Source organism: Amphiura filiformis, chromosome 12, assembly GCF_039555335.1.
Source record: "Amphiura filiformis chromosome 12, Afil_fr2py, whole genome shotgun sequence".
Lineage (NCBI taxonomy): Eukaryota > Metazoa > Echinodermata > Ophiuroidea > Amphilepidida > Amphiuridae > Amphiura > Amphiura filiformis.
In genome coordinates, this window is record NC_092639.1 from 39,804,508 (window position 1) to 39,820,968 (window position 16,461).

Below are 16,461 nucleotides of genomic sequence, written 5' to 3' on the forward strand. Positions count from 1 at the left end.
TTATTAATGTTAATCATCATGAAAGCATTCAGTTGAACTCGAAATTATACTGATATTTATTACATTAAAATATATGGTATAAAATTGTTATAAGTTTATATAATCATATTAGTGACAGTAAAAGTTAAGTGTACGTAGGCTTATATTATTGAATGCAACATATCATAATGTCATAATTGTATTGGCACTTCACTGAACAATTCTGATTTTAAAATCTGCCAGTTTATTAATCGCGAAATTCCAGGTTAAAAATAGACTATGGACTTTCAATTTAAAACGGGATTTTGAGCGGGCAAAGTCCCTGACACTCACACTGTCAATCACACTTGTTTATCAATCAAATTTAACCGCAAGCAAATACAATACGCGCTCATGCACTTAGTGACGCGTTCATGCAATTACACAACACAATGGCGGCAGACTTGTGTACCATGTAGTTATTAATGGTAATGATAGGTACCCGGAGGATTTAAACCATAACGAGATCTGGGCGACCAATCACAAGCCAGATCCATTTAAAGATGCATTACATCATGGCCAATTTTAGTAGGCCAGATTTCCGACAATCTCATCCATAGAAGCTCATAGACAGCCGTGTTAAGCATGAAACCCGCAATCCAAAGTCAGTAGTCCACTTGGGGAGCTAACAAACTGAGGGTGTAGGGTGACTGAAAAGATCAGATGTGAAAATCTACCAATTGTGCACACATTAATTAAATCAGAGTTTTAAGCTCAAATACAATACCCAGAGTATATGCAGAATGGGCAAGTGGACTACGGGGTAGTCTAACTTGGTGTGCAATCGTCTGTGATGTATACACCTAGGTCTTTCTCCTCTTTAGCCGTCATGATTTCTTCTTCCCCTAGCACATAGTTCTCTCATTGTTGTTGATTCCCATATCCATGTGCATGCATTTGCATTTGGAGGCATAAAACCGGAGGAGCCATAGGCCTATCTGACCAATCTTTGAGATGGTTTAGGTCTTCCTGGATATCATCACCTCCTTTAGAGCTGTTCTTCTGGACCCTGTTGTAAAGCTTTGTGTCATCAGCAAACATCTTTGTTTTGGACGATACCACTTCTAGCTACTTCTGGCAGATCATTGACGTACAGGACGAAAAGGATTGGTCCCAAATACTGAGCCCTGCGGTACGCCACTTAGGACATTAGCCCACTCTGACAAGCCTTTCCTTACGCCAACTTGTTGTTTCCTGTCTTGGAGGAAAGCTGCAATCCATTCAAGGATTTTGCCGGAGATACCATAGGCTCTCAGCTTTGACAAAAGCCTTTTGTGAGGGACTGTGTCAAAGGCTTTTGAGTAATCAAGGTAGATAACATCAACTCCAAATCCTTCGTCTAAGCTGTCTGTCACATCTTCTAAGGTGGGTTGCAAATTAGACATGCATGATCTTCCACTGGTGAAACCATGTTGATCCTCTGAAAGAAGGTTGTTCTGGTTTACATGCTTGAGTATAGCATCCCTCAGTAGTGACTCCATGATCTTGCAGGGTACACTGGTAAGACTGACTGGTCTGTAATTACCTGCCTGATTCTTCGACCCCTTCTTAAATATTGTGGACACTCTTGCTTGCTTCCAGTCATCTGGGATGTTACCCTCCTCCAGCGATTTTGTGAAGATCTTGAACAGGGGTACTGCCATCTCACTCTTGCATTCTTTCAAGACATAAGGATCTATTTGGTCTATTCCAGGTGTCTTCCTTCAATGCATGCAACTTCTTCTCAACATCCTCTACAGTAAACGCAGCCACACGTAGCCGGGGACACCTGTCTGGTAATGTTGGCACATCTCCATCGGGTTCATTGGTAAACACACTCTTGAAGAAGTTGTTTAAGACATTTGCCTGATCTGTTTTTGTCAGTTCACCCTTCTCGTCTTCAAGTTGTGAAACTCCTGTTTTCACCTTCTGCTTGGCTCTAACGTAGCTGTAGAAAGCCTTGTGTTTCTTTTTGAAATTCTTCATTATCTTCTTTTCATATTCCACCTGTGCTCTTCTGACTCTCTTTTTGGTCTTGTTGCTCTGCTTTCTGTACTCAGCGTAGTCTTTGTACTGCAGGGTCTTTCTGTATTTCTGGTACATGTTGTGTTTCTTCTTGATTGATCGTTTAACACCCGACTTTAGCTACGGGGGCTTTTTGCTTCTCTTCTTCCTTAGGGGAACATGATCCTCGATGGTTTTCTTGTACTCGTCTTTGAAGATATTCCATGCACTATTACAACTTGTGCCATGAAGAATGTCTTCCCAGTCAATTTCACTAAAGTGACTCTTGATCTTGTTGTAGTCCCCTTTGCTGTAGTTGTAACTCTTGGTGTTGTTATATACTTCTTGAAAGTTGGACCTTGTCTCATACTCCCAGTGCAGCCCATCGTGGTCACTGCTTCCAAGAGGTGCTAGATGATTTATAATGCTAACCATCTGCTCATCTCTGGATAAAGGACTAGATCCAACATCGATGGTTTCTGACCAATTCTCCTCCTAGTGGGCTTTTCTACATGTTGCACTAGGTACTCGTCTTGTGTGACATCATAAAACTTCCTCGCTTCTGCTGGGTTTGGACCACTGCCAACAGTGCCCTGGATCCAGTTGATCTCTGGGTATAGTTGAAATCTCCCATGATTAGAAGATATATAACATTCTTCACTTTGGCAGTGTATATCAGCTGATCGTAAAGCTTCTGACTGTTTTGCTCCGTACTGTTGGGACTTCGGTAGCAGAGTCCAACTAGCAAGTTATCTTGCCTTTCCAACTTGATCAGACACCAGACAGAGGTATTGAAATCATTATCCATCTCTTGATATGCAACTGCTGATAGAGACTCATGAATGTAAAGATTAACCCGCCTCCTCTACCGGTAGGTGAGTCCTTGTCGATTCTGAACATAGCATAATTCTCAAAGGTAACTTCACTATCATCAATGATAGTCGCGTTGCACCATGTCTCCGTTATTCCAATTACATCAGGATGTAAGTCATCAATTATTGCTTCAAGCTATGTCCTCTTGTTCACCAAGCTCTGGGCATTAGTGCAATAGCAGGTGATCTTTCTTGTACTTTTGGAACCATCAGTGGATGTCCCTCTTCATAAATCTCTTCCTCGGTGCTATCATACTTAATTTCTTCTTGTGTCTTGTCTACTTCATCTCTGTTAAAAACTGTTTAATATGTACCCGGGAATATGTACAACAACATCCACAATTTAGGGTTAAAAAGACAAAACAACCTTCATCTCTGTCTACTTCATTCCTAGGATCAATGGACCGGAAGTCTGACCCATCATACTTATTTTCTTCTTGTGTCTTGTCTACTTATCTCTGTTGTCTACTTATCTCTACTTGTCTACTTATACCTATTCACAGTATGTCTATTACGTTACAACAACACAATTTCGTAACACATTCATCTGTTATATGGCTCTCACAATTTGCCGACAATCACACATAACTTTGACTACATTTGCCGACAGTCACATGGTTTTGCCGACGGCAGTCAAATTTTGCCCCCCCCCCATACCCCCCCTCTAGCGACGGCCCTGATCTTGACTAACTCTTGTAGACTCATCATCATCTCTCGGCCTATGATTTTTGATTGACCTTGCATCTTCACTGTGTCCAAAACTTATGGACTTCTCATCACATGATCTATCACTTGTCCGTGTAGACCAATCCTCATTACTGACGTTTTCGCTAAAACACTTCCAGGCATCAGATCTAGACAAGGCCGTTCCTAGGGATTTTGCCGCCCTAGGCAAAGCCTCTCCCTGCCGCCCCACCAAAGCATACCTCTACCTCGCCCCCTTTTTATTTTTCCTCCCATTTTTTCTTTTTATCCGCCCTTATTTTTTCTTCCCTTTTCTTTCTCCATTCCAGGTTTTTCTTTTTTGCGCCTTTTTTTGCGCCCTCTGCGTTTGCCGCCCTAGGCGACCGCCTTACCTGGCCTAATGGTCGGAACGGCCCTGCACCGGCTCTAGATGATCTGTGGCTTTCAGATCCCAAGGGCGTGTTTCTACAGGCGCTCCGCTAAGTTACCGCTAAATGGATAACGCTATCTTACCGTTATCTTACCGTTTAACCTGCTGTTTAGGTTTTTGCCGTTGGCGTGTTCATACCGTTTAATCTGAATGACGTCATGTGATGTCCTTCTACCCTAACATGCCTAATATTGGTTTGCATCGTACCAACACGCTATATCATATGACTGTTCGTGATCAGAGGTTCGTGATATGAATTATGGTATACCTTCTTGACATAATTTCACAGAATTTGTGGGGGTGGCCAATTTGGCACAATGTCATATCATATACCAAATGAAAGTGGCAAGAACAGGGCTGGTCCCGGGGGGCTGGTAAAAAAATAGCACTGGTTCAGTATGTGGAGGTGACCGTGATGGCCCTCTCTGACATTACAAAATCCACTCGCGCTGCACGCTTGAGCGGGTGTGCATCCCAACTCTTCGGCGCGAGGAACTGGAACCATTTCTAGGTCCAAAATAGGAAGTTAATCACTAGACAATTCTCCTTCAGCTTCTGGAGATGCATGATGTAGAGTTCTGGCTAAAACTTATATGTATCCGGGGGGGGGGGGGTGCAAAGATTTGTTGCAGTCAAAAAAGAGGGGGTCAAGCATTTTTTGGCAGGTCAAAAAGGGGGGACAAGTAATTTTTGGCATGTCGAAAAGGGGGGAGGGGAGGAAGCAATTTTTGGCACAGATGTTTTGGCACTGCTTAGATATTATGCCCTAAAAAGGTATAAGAAAATGTTAAGAACATATTCAAAAAGGCAAAATTTATAGATCTATACATTTATAGATCACCCTACATCAACGCGTTGAGGCAGCTGTTTCGCATGCGCATCTATGCCGCAATTTGAAGTATGATGTCCAATGAAATGCGCACTGACTTCACTGCTACATCAGGGAAAACTGGTATCATATAGGAGCATAAAATCAGGATTATGCATGCATACTTGTATTGCAGACTTCAAAAGGCTGGAGAATGCCTTATGCAAACACTCCCTACATCATGGTCTGTATTGAAGCCACTTTGATAGCAGCATGTACCTATAATTGTCCCTCAACCATTGTGATAAATGTTGACTTATATTATAAGTATTGTAGACCTCAAATTGTATTTGCATACATGCGCGTACGCAGGAATTTCTAAAGGGGGTGTGATGATAAAAAAACTAACAAAATAAAGAAATGACCGCGTAGCGGTGATCGTAGGGGGGTGTCTGAGGGGATGTGCCCCCTCAGAATTTAGAAACTTTTGCAAAATGAAGACCTAATTGAAGCGATTTGGTGGACAATTTTGGCACTATTAGTGTGTAAAATTTTAATTTGAAAAAGCCGAAAATTTGTGAAATAACGGTCCATGAAGCCTTTCGTGAACAAGAGTTTTCCTCCTGCAGAAGTTGGAAAATTTTGCAAAATGAAGGTCCGATTGAAGCCATTTGGTGCATAATTTTTACACTATTTAAATCATTGCTTCAAACAGAAAAAAGGGCCCGAACTCAATTTGCACAATTAAAACCTTTACGTAGGGGGAGTACGTACGTTGCCGGGGTAGGGGTGTGACGATATGGAGAGGTGTTGGTGTTAACATGTATAGGCCCTATATCCATGTCAATTAACAATTAAATGGGGATGTGGGTGTGTGTGTGAGGGGTGGTAACATTAATCGACATATTTACGTACGTTGCCGGTCAGTCAATACCGGGTATAGGGGGGAGAAAAATTTGAGTGGGGGTAGTTAAGACATCTATCGGCCTATGATAATTTGATATTATGTCCCCTATGCCATGCTCATCTCCCTCCTCTCCTCTTCCCCCTCTCTCTCCCCCCTCTCCGTCTCTCTCTCTCTCTCTTTCTCTCCCCCTCCCTCTCTCTTTCTTTGCCTTTTCTCCCCCCATTTTTATTTTTTGGACAAACCCAAGGGGGTGTTTCACACACGTAACACCCCCCTGCGTACGCCAATGTTTGCATATAACTGATGGTATAGAAAAAACATTGCATTTCAATTTTGTGATAACAATGTTGTGTTTTCCCAGAGTTGAAAAAGATGCTCACCTCAGATGCTTGTAGGACAGATGGAGTCAATTTGTATTTTGGCTGAGGGACAATTTGTGGTTTGAAAGCCTGTTTGAAAGTCATGCAATTTTGGTTCCACCAAATGAAATTTTATACTAGCATACATATGCATTGTTCATGGTTCATAATGACAGGGGGGCATGTATAGTCCATAAGGCCAAGTAAAAAATAAAACATGTTTCACGTCCGGGTTTTTGAAAAAAAGGAGGAAGAGGGGGCTTTTTATTTTCTATTTTTTATCGCAAAATTGGTGTAAATACCCATACTTAGAGCTGTTTTAGCGTACAATCCGTACATACAATGATGCCTGGGAAAAGGAGGAGGCCCTTTTTTATTTGTTGTTCTGAGAGTTACACCCCTCTAATGATCACAAAACCTTCCTAAAATGTTTCTTGTATCTTATCACCGCTATAGAAAGCATCCCAACTTCCTAGACATATTTTTTGAAAAGTTATAACAAAAAAAAAAAAAATAAAAATTTATTTGAGAAAACCTCAAAAAAGGAAGCGGGAGGGGACGTGAAACATGTTTATTTTTTTATTTGGCCTAACAAATACCAGTAAAAAATGATCGGTGTTCCCTGAATCAGACCCAGTACCCCCTGAATCAGTTCTGGTGTCCCTTATTGGATGACTCACGCTACGCCACTAGCTGGTCCAAGTGGACACACTTATAGGCTACACATGTATAAACCACAGGCCTGAATAAATTCAACTAAAGCAGGGAGTGGGCATACATTGGGGATATGTACCTGTCCTGACCAGGATGGTCCTACCCTGTCCTTGTGAGTTGTGACCATTTTCTCATGTTGTACCTCTTGGGTAATATTACTAACATTAATAACTTGCCAAGTTGGAAAGAAGTTCTTTAACCCTAACCGTATAAAATCTTACAAGGAAAACCTCTGCGCATGCACGTATCCCCACATCATGCCATGACGCAATCACCCTAAGTCATTATACGCACAGAATCGCTAGACGGCCCAGTGAAACCACTGTGTCATGAGGTCGGTGATCATGTGCGTGGCACCCGAGGGGTCCCAGGGTCAATACAATTCCTGGGGGTACCAAGTAAAATCTTTGTTCATCTTCTCTCCTTCGAATAGCAAAAATCGATGGTCAGTGTTTGGGTTAATGTTTCATTGTGTTTGTTATGTGCCCTCCATATAATTAAATTCAATTGCTGTAGAAATATATTTGTACACCTTTTGTTCAACATCAGTACTTCTACAAAAGTCTAATGTTGAGGCTATTATCCTTGCTCGTCAATGATTTGGTGAATGAGTACCCCCTCCAGGTCATTTGCATTGCTAAAATGGACAACTTGGATGGCTAAATTTAGGTCTGCCAAGCATGTTAGCATTATGTATGCATGTAAACAGGGCCTTGTTCAAGTGGCTTTAAAAAGGCACACACTACACCTACATTGTTTATCATTGGACTTTAGGATTGGTTTTGAATTTTTTTAACACAAAATGTTTCTAGAAAAAATTATAAGAATTTATGAAAAGAAATGTTTTTTAATTTGAAATTTGAGTTGCTGATAAAAATGGATGATATTTTGTATAGAAAATTTGTTGCAGTAGTTAAATTTATGTTTGAATCGATAAAAATGTAGTCAGCAGGATATTTTAGATCAGATTTAAATTTGTTTTATTGGCTTGCACAATCGAAGTTTTGATAGAGAATGTTAAGATTGCATAATATTAGTTTGCTAAAGTGCTCATAAAGGCTTTTCTTTAACTTCATGTTTGAAGGGTAGATTTGGATAGGAAAGGCAGATAGGCTTTTTATTATGTATTGTGGTGGTCTTGATTTCAATTATTGATGTAGATCTGGACTGAAAAGAAGAATTGTTACATGTGAGTAGTGTAACTTTGCTTGATATCTCATTGATTTAATGGCAACATAGTGATTGAAAGCTTACTGAATGACTGAAATTGTTGCATAAGCAACATTTTCACACAAATCATTGCAGAGAAGGATATACTACAAATCAGTGTTGAAAGAAAGACCATGTAAAGCTGCTTCCAATTCTCATAAGGAAGTGCTTTCTCAAACCGAGTTAAGTTTATATGAGGATCACTGGATTCTTTAGAGAAGTTTGAACTCTGTAATTGTACACAAAATGCACATTCATGAGTGAAATTACTTCAGATCTTGCAGAGCTTGAACACTTGATATCATTGAATTGTATTGTGAGCAAATGCTGATGAACAGCAAATGCTAGCTGTGACCGAATAGGAATATATGCTGTACTCTTGATAAACCTAATCTTGGAGGAATTCTCTAGTATTATGTCAATGTAGGTAGGTAGAGTTTTTGTCAAACTGCAGCTTCCAAAATCATGTGAAGTACAAATCAAGGGGAGATTCAAAAGTGCAGTCATTGTCAGTAAGACTGATCCATTCTCTTGAGCACATACTGGATTCAGGAGTTCAATTATGTCGTCGCTGACGAAAAAATGCCGTTTTGAGAAAATCGCATTTAAAGTTTTTCCAATTTTTGAAGACCCACTGGAGAGCACCTAAGTAAAATATGTTTATTATTATCAAAGAATATAATCAATAATATATCTCTTTTTGTTTTCAACATAATACAAACTTTTTATTCATTCACTAATTAGAAGTAATTTATCTGCATACTCATACAGCAGTATGCCAAAATATGCACAATTTGACAACCTATAGATGTATATGTTACGCCATGTGATACGACAGTATGTAAAAACAATAGGAAACTGCAGTTACACGGTGGCCTATGGCGGCATATCATGATACGACTATGATACGACTGTATGCCAAAACACAGAACCAAAAACCATGTCGTATCATACTAATTAGTGCCATATCTCATTAACTAATTACATTTAGATCTCAAAACTTTGTGAATATATAGAGTTTCATTCATAGATTTTGAAAGTTTATGACAGTATGCCAAAACAGCGACGATATGTTATCCCCAAAACAGTGTGATGCATTATAGCATTACAACATTACATATCATTACAACATACTTTTACTAATAATAAATATATATTACGCTATTAATTGCAGCCTGCTTTTAACCCTAATGCCTCTGGTGCTTTTTGGTGTAGTGGAAGGAAAGAAGGAAGTTAATTACAAAAAGATTTGAGTTTGTTTTTATTTTTCAGATAATTTACTTTTTTCATGAAAATAATGAAAGTTTTTGCCAATAAGAAAAAGTGATGCACGCTGGTGATGGAAAACTTAGAATTAACTTTCATTAGCCTCTTTTCATGATCATGGACTTTCAGTAGGAGACACACATGTTACCTTTGTCATGTTTGTGAAATTGTGCAAAATCCCAAACAATAATTGCTCAAATAATTCCACAGAATTGAAGTTCAACCAGAAAGGTTGGTCATATGAGCCTAGTGGGTGATGGAATTACTTATAATGTGGCTTTTATTTGAGAGAATTCACTCATGAAAAATTCTCTTCCTGGCCTGTGTCGATCTCTCCAGAATCTGGCACTGGTAACTGGTTGCTTGCCAACGTTATAAACAGAAATGAGGTGAACAGATTTGTTTGTATCTAGAGAAATTGTTGTTGTTGATCATATTGATTAGAAACACCTGCTATATATATGATCTTGAAGGTAACATATGTTTTAACTAGATATTTTCTGTAAACATTTTTTTTGCCTCAATGCTATAAAAATTGAACAGGTTCATGTAACAACATTTAGTAGATTTATGTAATTGTACCACTGCACTACCCATCCAACAAGTTCAAAAAGTGGACTAAGGGGAAATTTGAGCTCCATTGAGGCGTTGCCTGTGTGTATACATGTTTATTTCAAATGGGGATGTTTCTGTCAAGCCCGTACGCAGGATTTCATTTGGGGGTGCTGATTTTGAAAAAGTGGACTTTTTTTCCAAGGTGGAGGGCAATTTTGTGAAAAGTGGACTTTCTTCCTAAATTTGAAGCTTTTTGTTCAAAAAGTTTAAAAAACTGATTTTTTGCTCGCTACCTGATTTTTTGCTCGCTTGTTTTGTTATGCTCGTAAATTCTGAAATTTTGGGACTTTTTGTATACTTTTCCAAATGGGGGGGCTGCATGCGGGCCTGGCATTTATTGTCTCATATAACACGGGTGACATCCTCATTTTAAGTAGAACAATGAGGCAAGCTGAGTTGCATTTAATTCAAATAAAAATATTAATCATATAAAGTATACAAAATTTTAATCAGTCCCGCAGTTGCTATGCGTCTTTGATAGGTTGAAATAGTAACTTGTCGACGTACACACACTATTGCAGGAACTTTATGAAGTGTTTAGGAATCCATGCTTTTTTACATTTCCTGTATTCTAAGTATGTTCAATGTGCTACAAATAACCTAAACATGCATTTGAAAGTGGGCGATTGAAAATATGCTAATAGTGATTTGGGCCCCAACATGACAATTCAATATGTTGGATTTCCTCTGCATTTATGGAGAGGCTATATGCACAGGATGTAACTTTCCCTGACATTCCCTGTACCAATTCAGTGTAAATTTTGCCATTAACCAGTGAACAACCAAATTGGGTTCATTTTAGGATAAAATTAAAACTGTTTGATGTACAGGACCATGTTTACACACCGTGTAAATCTTGCTGGTTTGGTATTTTATGTTTGGGTGACTGCACAGTCAGTACACAAACAGGAGGACATAATTATGTATGTTTGTTTGACTACACATATTTGATGTGAATAATATTTGGTGTCGGAAAGAATTTTAATGAGCCCTACATGTACAAATGTATATTGACAAATTCCATGTTGTGGTTTGCCAGATGTTATTAATTTTCATGAATTACACATGATTAACAGCCATTTTGCCTGATTTTGCTCAATAATCGGCAAGTTACTGCTTCGGTCTGTTTCTACAGAAAATCTACCCGCTTCGTCAACGGCAAAAACCTACTCCAACGAGGTTTCCGTTGGCGATGAAAAGGCGTTGCAAAAAGGCGTTGGAGGCTGTTTCCACAGGAGTGATTAACCAGATGATGGTGGATGCGATATCGCTATTTTTGACGTCGCCATTGGATTAACACATAATCATGAAATCTTCACAAACAATTCTAAATTTGTTATGTGGTGTCAAAGCAAAATTATCTTACTCTAAAACCGTTGGGGTTCTGCAAAGTACCCCACTGCAAGTATGTTAATTGTCCATTTATAATCGCTAACCGTGTATTGTGAATGGGGCTGTCAGCCCTGTATCTTCGCCAGCCTCGTACGTCCGTGTTGCGTGTCCTATGCCGCCTGTGATTAACGGTTCCATACCGTTTCCAAAACGGTATTTTGGCTCTGTAGAAACAGTTGCTGTCATGCTGATTGATTGATTTCGTGTTATGAAAATAAGCTTTAAAATGGTATATCATTTGACTTCATCAAATTTTATAAGATTGCCTTGTTATGTCGTTTAAAACGGCGATCTTGTCAGCAATTATCCGGAGGGGGCACTCACATGTAAATATGGTATGGGTATGTGCGTGCGGCGGTCAAGGGTCCCTTTTTCAGGCTCTCCGGCAGTTCCTTCAGACCCACGTTTGGATCATGCTTCAGTTCTTTGAGCCTCAAACTCAGACAGTTGTAGCTCTTTAGCCGAAATTGGGACAATTTTGGAATTTTTTTAGCTCCAAAGGCTATAATTTGGGGGCACCATTAGATTTCCAGGGGTGGGGGGGGGGGACGGGCAAAAAAAAATTTGCCTCACTGATGAGTAAAAAAAATTCTCCCCACCCAACTTTGTATAAAGGTATTCATTAAAACTGAAAAATAAATACTTCGCCGCCGAAGGTGGCGAAATTTTTTTTTTTTCTGCCTTCGGAGGCGAAAAAAACAAATTCTGCCTGACCCAAACTCCCATGCATGCCCCCCTGAGAATCTAATGGTGCGTCCCTTAGTTCACAATACCCATACGGGGCGGTGCAATAATTATGAGCCCTGGAGGAGGGTAAAATTGGGGGGGCAAGAAATTTTGGCGAGTCGAAAGGGGGGGCAAGCAATTTTTGGCCATCCGAGGGGGGGGCAATCGATTTTTGGCAAACATTCATGGGGCGCCTTTTAAATAAAACGCTCTGAAAAGGCTTAGGAAAACAGTACGGAAACGCTTAATATGCAAATTTTCCTGCTCGCTCCGCTCGCAAAAATAGACCATTTAAGGTTTGCAATTGGGATCCCAAAATTTGGCATGTGTAAAGGGGGGGGGGGGCAAAGATTTTTGGCGGGCCGAGAGTAGGGGCCAAAGGGGCAAGCAATTTTTGGCGAGCCGTTGGGAAATTTTACCCCCGGGGCTCATAATTATTGCACAGCCCCTAAACTGATGAAATCAATCATCAAGCCCCTATACATTTTGCCCAAAATCAGTTCTTAGTTCCCGAAGTTCGGTGCTCTGTGCCGTACACCCTTACCAAAATTTCAGTTGAGTGCCCCCCGGGCAATTATAAATTCATTCTCGTCAAAATTATGTGAGTAGTTTGTCTTGTCAGAGGTAGTCTACTGTAGTAGACCATTTTAATTTATCACCCCTAAATACTGAACCTGACCATGGAAAAATCATCAATCCTGTTATGATTCAACAGCTCAGCTATCCATGAGAAGCCCGGGGGGGGTACTCAAGTTTGGTTTTGGTAGGGACGTGCCGCTGAGATTTTGGAAGTAGACCCATAAATATACCAGTTTTTCAAGAAATTTGGACCCATTGATATACCAAAAGTAAAAATTTTCGGCCGTATTTACCCAAAATTGTCTTAGTTTTTACAAATTTTCCCAAAATTTTGGGAAAATTTTAGCTAGATTAAGGAAAAATTGGGCTGTTTTCCGAAAAAATTGAGAAAATTTTGAAAAAAGGACCCATTTATATACCAAAATAGGCTTTGAAAGAGGGGTCATTGATATACCAGAAGGCTGAAAATGCTACCCATGTTTGCGGCACGTCCCCGTATGGTCATTTGTACTGATGAGAAGTTTCTCTGGGCAGGGCAGTCACTGGGGATGTGTTATGTTTTATGCATGGAAAGGTATGAATTCGTCGCTGTTTTGACTGTCGAAAGAAAAAAAATGCCGTTTTGAGAAAATCGCATTTAAAGTTTTTCCAATTTTTGAAGACCCGGTACCACTGGAGAGCTCCAAAGTAAAATACGTTTATTATTATCAAAGAATATAATCAATAATATATCTGTCTTTGTTCTCAACATAATACAAACTGTTTATTCATTCACTAATTAGAAGTAATTAATCTGCAAACTCATACGACAGTATGTCAAAATATGCACAATTTGAAACTTATGTATTAATAATGATATTATGACATTGTGATACGACAGTATGTCAAAATAATAGGCAACTACAGTTACACGGTGCCCTATGGCGACGTATATATCATGATACGACAGTATGTCAAAATACAGAATGACGGTTTTTTTTTGGGGGGGGTTGACATAAAAACCATGTCGTATCCCAGCAAACACAAAAACGTTTTTAAAACGTTTTAAATAACTTATATTTTGGCTTTTGGTTTAGGTAAAAACGTTTTAATAGCATTAAAATGTCGGGTTATATAAAGGTCATGATAACGTTTTGAAACGTTTTGTATGAAAACACACTACAACAATATTTTGAAATGTTTTCAAAAATGTTATTGTAAACTATTTTTGCAAACATTTTTGCCAAATATTGTGTCAATACTTAAATAACATTATGTTAAAATATTTGAACCCAGAAAACACAGAAATGTTCTTAAAATGTTTTTTTTTCAAAACCTTTTAATAACATTTAAATATCGGGTTATATAAAGGTCGTGAAAACGTTTTTAAAACATTATTGAAAATATTTTGGGCAAACATTTTTCGCAATATATTTTTTCAACCCAAAAATAACATTATGTTTAGAAAGTTTTGTATCAAGTTTTCAAGAATGTTTTTGGAATGTTATTAAAACGTTTTTATACCATTTATATATCCCGACATTTAAACGTTTTCTGTAAAACATTTTTGTTTGCTGAGCAGTATATTATCAAAAATGTTTTTAAGGTTATGAAAACGTTTTATTCTCTTAATATACCCTTTATATAACCCGACATTTAAACGTTTTCTGACAACCTTTTATAACCTTTTGCGAATGATGTCGAAAACGTTTTGTGTTTGCTGGGATATCACACTAATTAGTGCCATATCTCTTTAACTAATTACATTCAGGTCTCAAAACTTTGTGAGTATATAGAGTTTCATTCACAGATTTTGAAAGTTTATATAACTCATTTTGCCCAAAAATCGTCATACGACAGTATGTCAAAACAGCGACGAATTGTTTATCAAAAAAAAAAAAAAAAAAAAAAAGGGAATGCAGAGCAGTCTATGTCAGAGGGGGCCATATTATAACATTTGCTGAAGAGAATGCCCTCAAAAAAATGTTAAATTCGAAGTTCGGTGCTCTGTGCCGTACACCCTTACCAAAATTTCAGTTGAGTGCCCCCCGGGCAATTATAAATTCATTCTCGTCAAAATTATGTGAGTAGTTTGTCTTGTCAGAGGTAGTCAACTGTAGTAGACCATTTTAATTTATCACCCCTAAATACTGAACCTGACCATGGAAAACTCATCAATCCTGTTATGATTCAACAGCTCAGCTATCCATGAGAAGCCCGGGGGGTACTCAAGTTTGGTTTTGGTAGGGACGTGCCGCTGAGATTTTGGAAGTAGACCCATAAATATACCAGTTTTTCAAGAAATTTGGACCCATTGATATACCAAAAGTAAAAATTTTCGGCCGTATTTACCCAAAATTGTCTTAGTTTTTTACAAATTTTCCCAAAATTTTGGGAAAATTTTAGCTAGATTAAGGAAAAATTGTGCTGTTTTCCGAAAAAATTGAGAAAATTTTGAAAAAAGGACCCATTCATATACCAAAATAGGCTTTGAAAAAGGGGTCATTGATATACCAGAAGGCTGAAAATGCTACCCACGTTTGCGGCACGTCCCCGTATGGTCATTTGTACTGATGAGAAGTTTCTCTGGGCAGGGCAGTCACTGGGGATGTGTTATGTTTTATGCATGGAAAGGTATGAATTCGTCGCTGTTTTGACTGTCGTATGACAAAAAATGCCGTTTTGAGAAAATCGCATTTAAAGTTTTTCCAATTTTTGAAGACCCGGTACCACTGGAGAGCTCCAAAGTAAAATACGTTTATTATTATCAAAGAATATAATCAATAATATATCTGTCTTTGTTCTCAACATAATACAAACTGTTTATTCATTCACTAATTAGAAGTAATTAATCTGCAAACTCATACGACAGTATGTCAAAATATGCACAATTTGAAAACCTATGTATTAATAATGATATTATGACATTGTGATACGACAGTATGTCAAAATAATAGGCAACTACAGTTACACGGTGCCCTATGGCGACGTATATATCATCTGCATCTGTTAGCTACTGTGTAATCTCCAATAGGATGTCCAACACAGGGCGCTGACGCGGAGCAAGGCAGCGGGCAATTAACGAAGAAGGGCCCTCCTGGTTAACTCCAGAGGGTTGCAAGCTTGCAGCTGACGTTTGAAACTTTCCGTAGTTGGGGAATGCCTAATTGAAGGTGGAAGTGAGTTCCACTGTGCCGTTGTCCTATAGAAGAGAGGAATACTTGTAGCAGTCCTTCTGAGTGGGAATTTTCTTAAATGAAGTAGCAGATGTTTGTCTAGTAACTCTGTGATGACTGGTCTCCCCCTTGATGCTAAATTTGCTGAGGTCAATAGCTGCAGATTGGTTTGTAGCTTTGTAAAGAAGGATAAGACGGGCTCTCAGGCGTCTCTCTTCTAATGTGGCCCATTCAAGGTCTTTCTTCATGGATGTTACACTACTTTCCCTGCTGTAGTTCCCTGTAGCAAATCTGGCAGCACGATTTTGCACCGCTTCAATACGATCAATGGATACTTGGTGATAGGGGTCCCAAATTGTGCCACAATATTCAAGCTGTGGGCGCACAAGAGTCTTGTAGGCAATTGACTTCACTGCTGTACTGCAGTGATAGAAGTTTCTACGAAGCAGACCCAGGGTTTTGTTGGCCTTGGTTGTGGTTTCTTATTGATATGCTGATTCCAATTGAGTTTATTGTTAATGTTGACCCCCAAATAGGTGTGACTATCTGTAGACTGAAGTGGAACACCTCCCATGTTGTAGGTGCACATAACAGGGTTCTTCTTGTGGGTGATATTTATTGAAAAACACTTTTTAGAGTTAAATCTCATGAGCCAATCGTCTTGCCAAGAGCACAGGGAATTAATATCTTGTTGCAGCACACTGTTGTCTGCTGGTGAATTGATCCTCTTGTACATAATGCAAT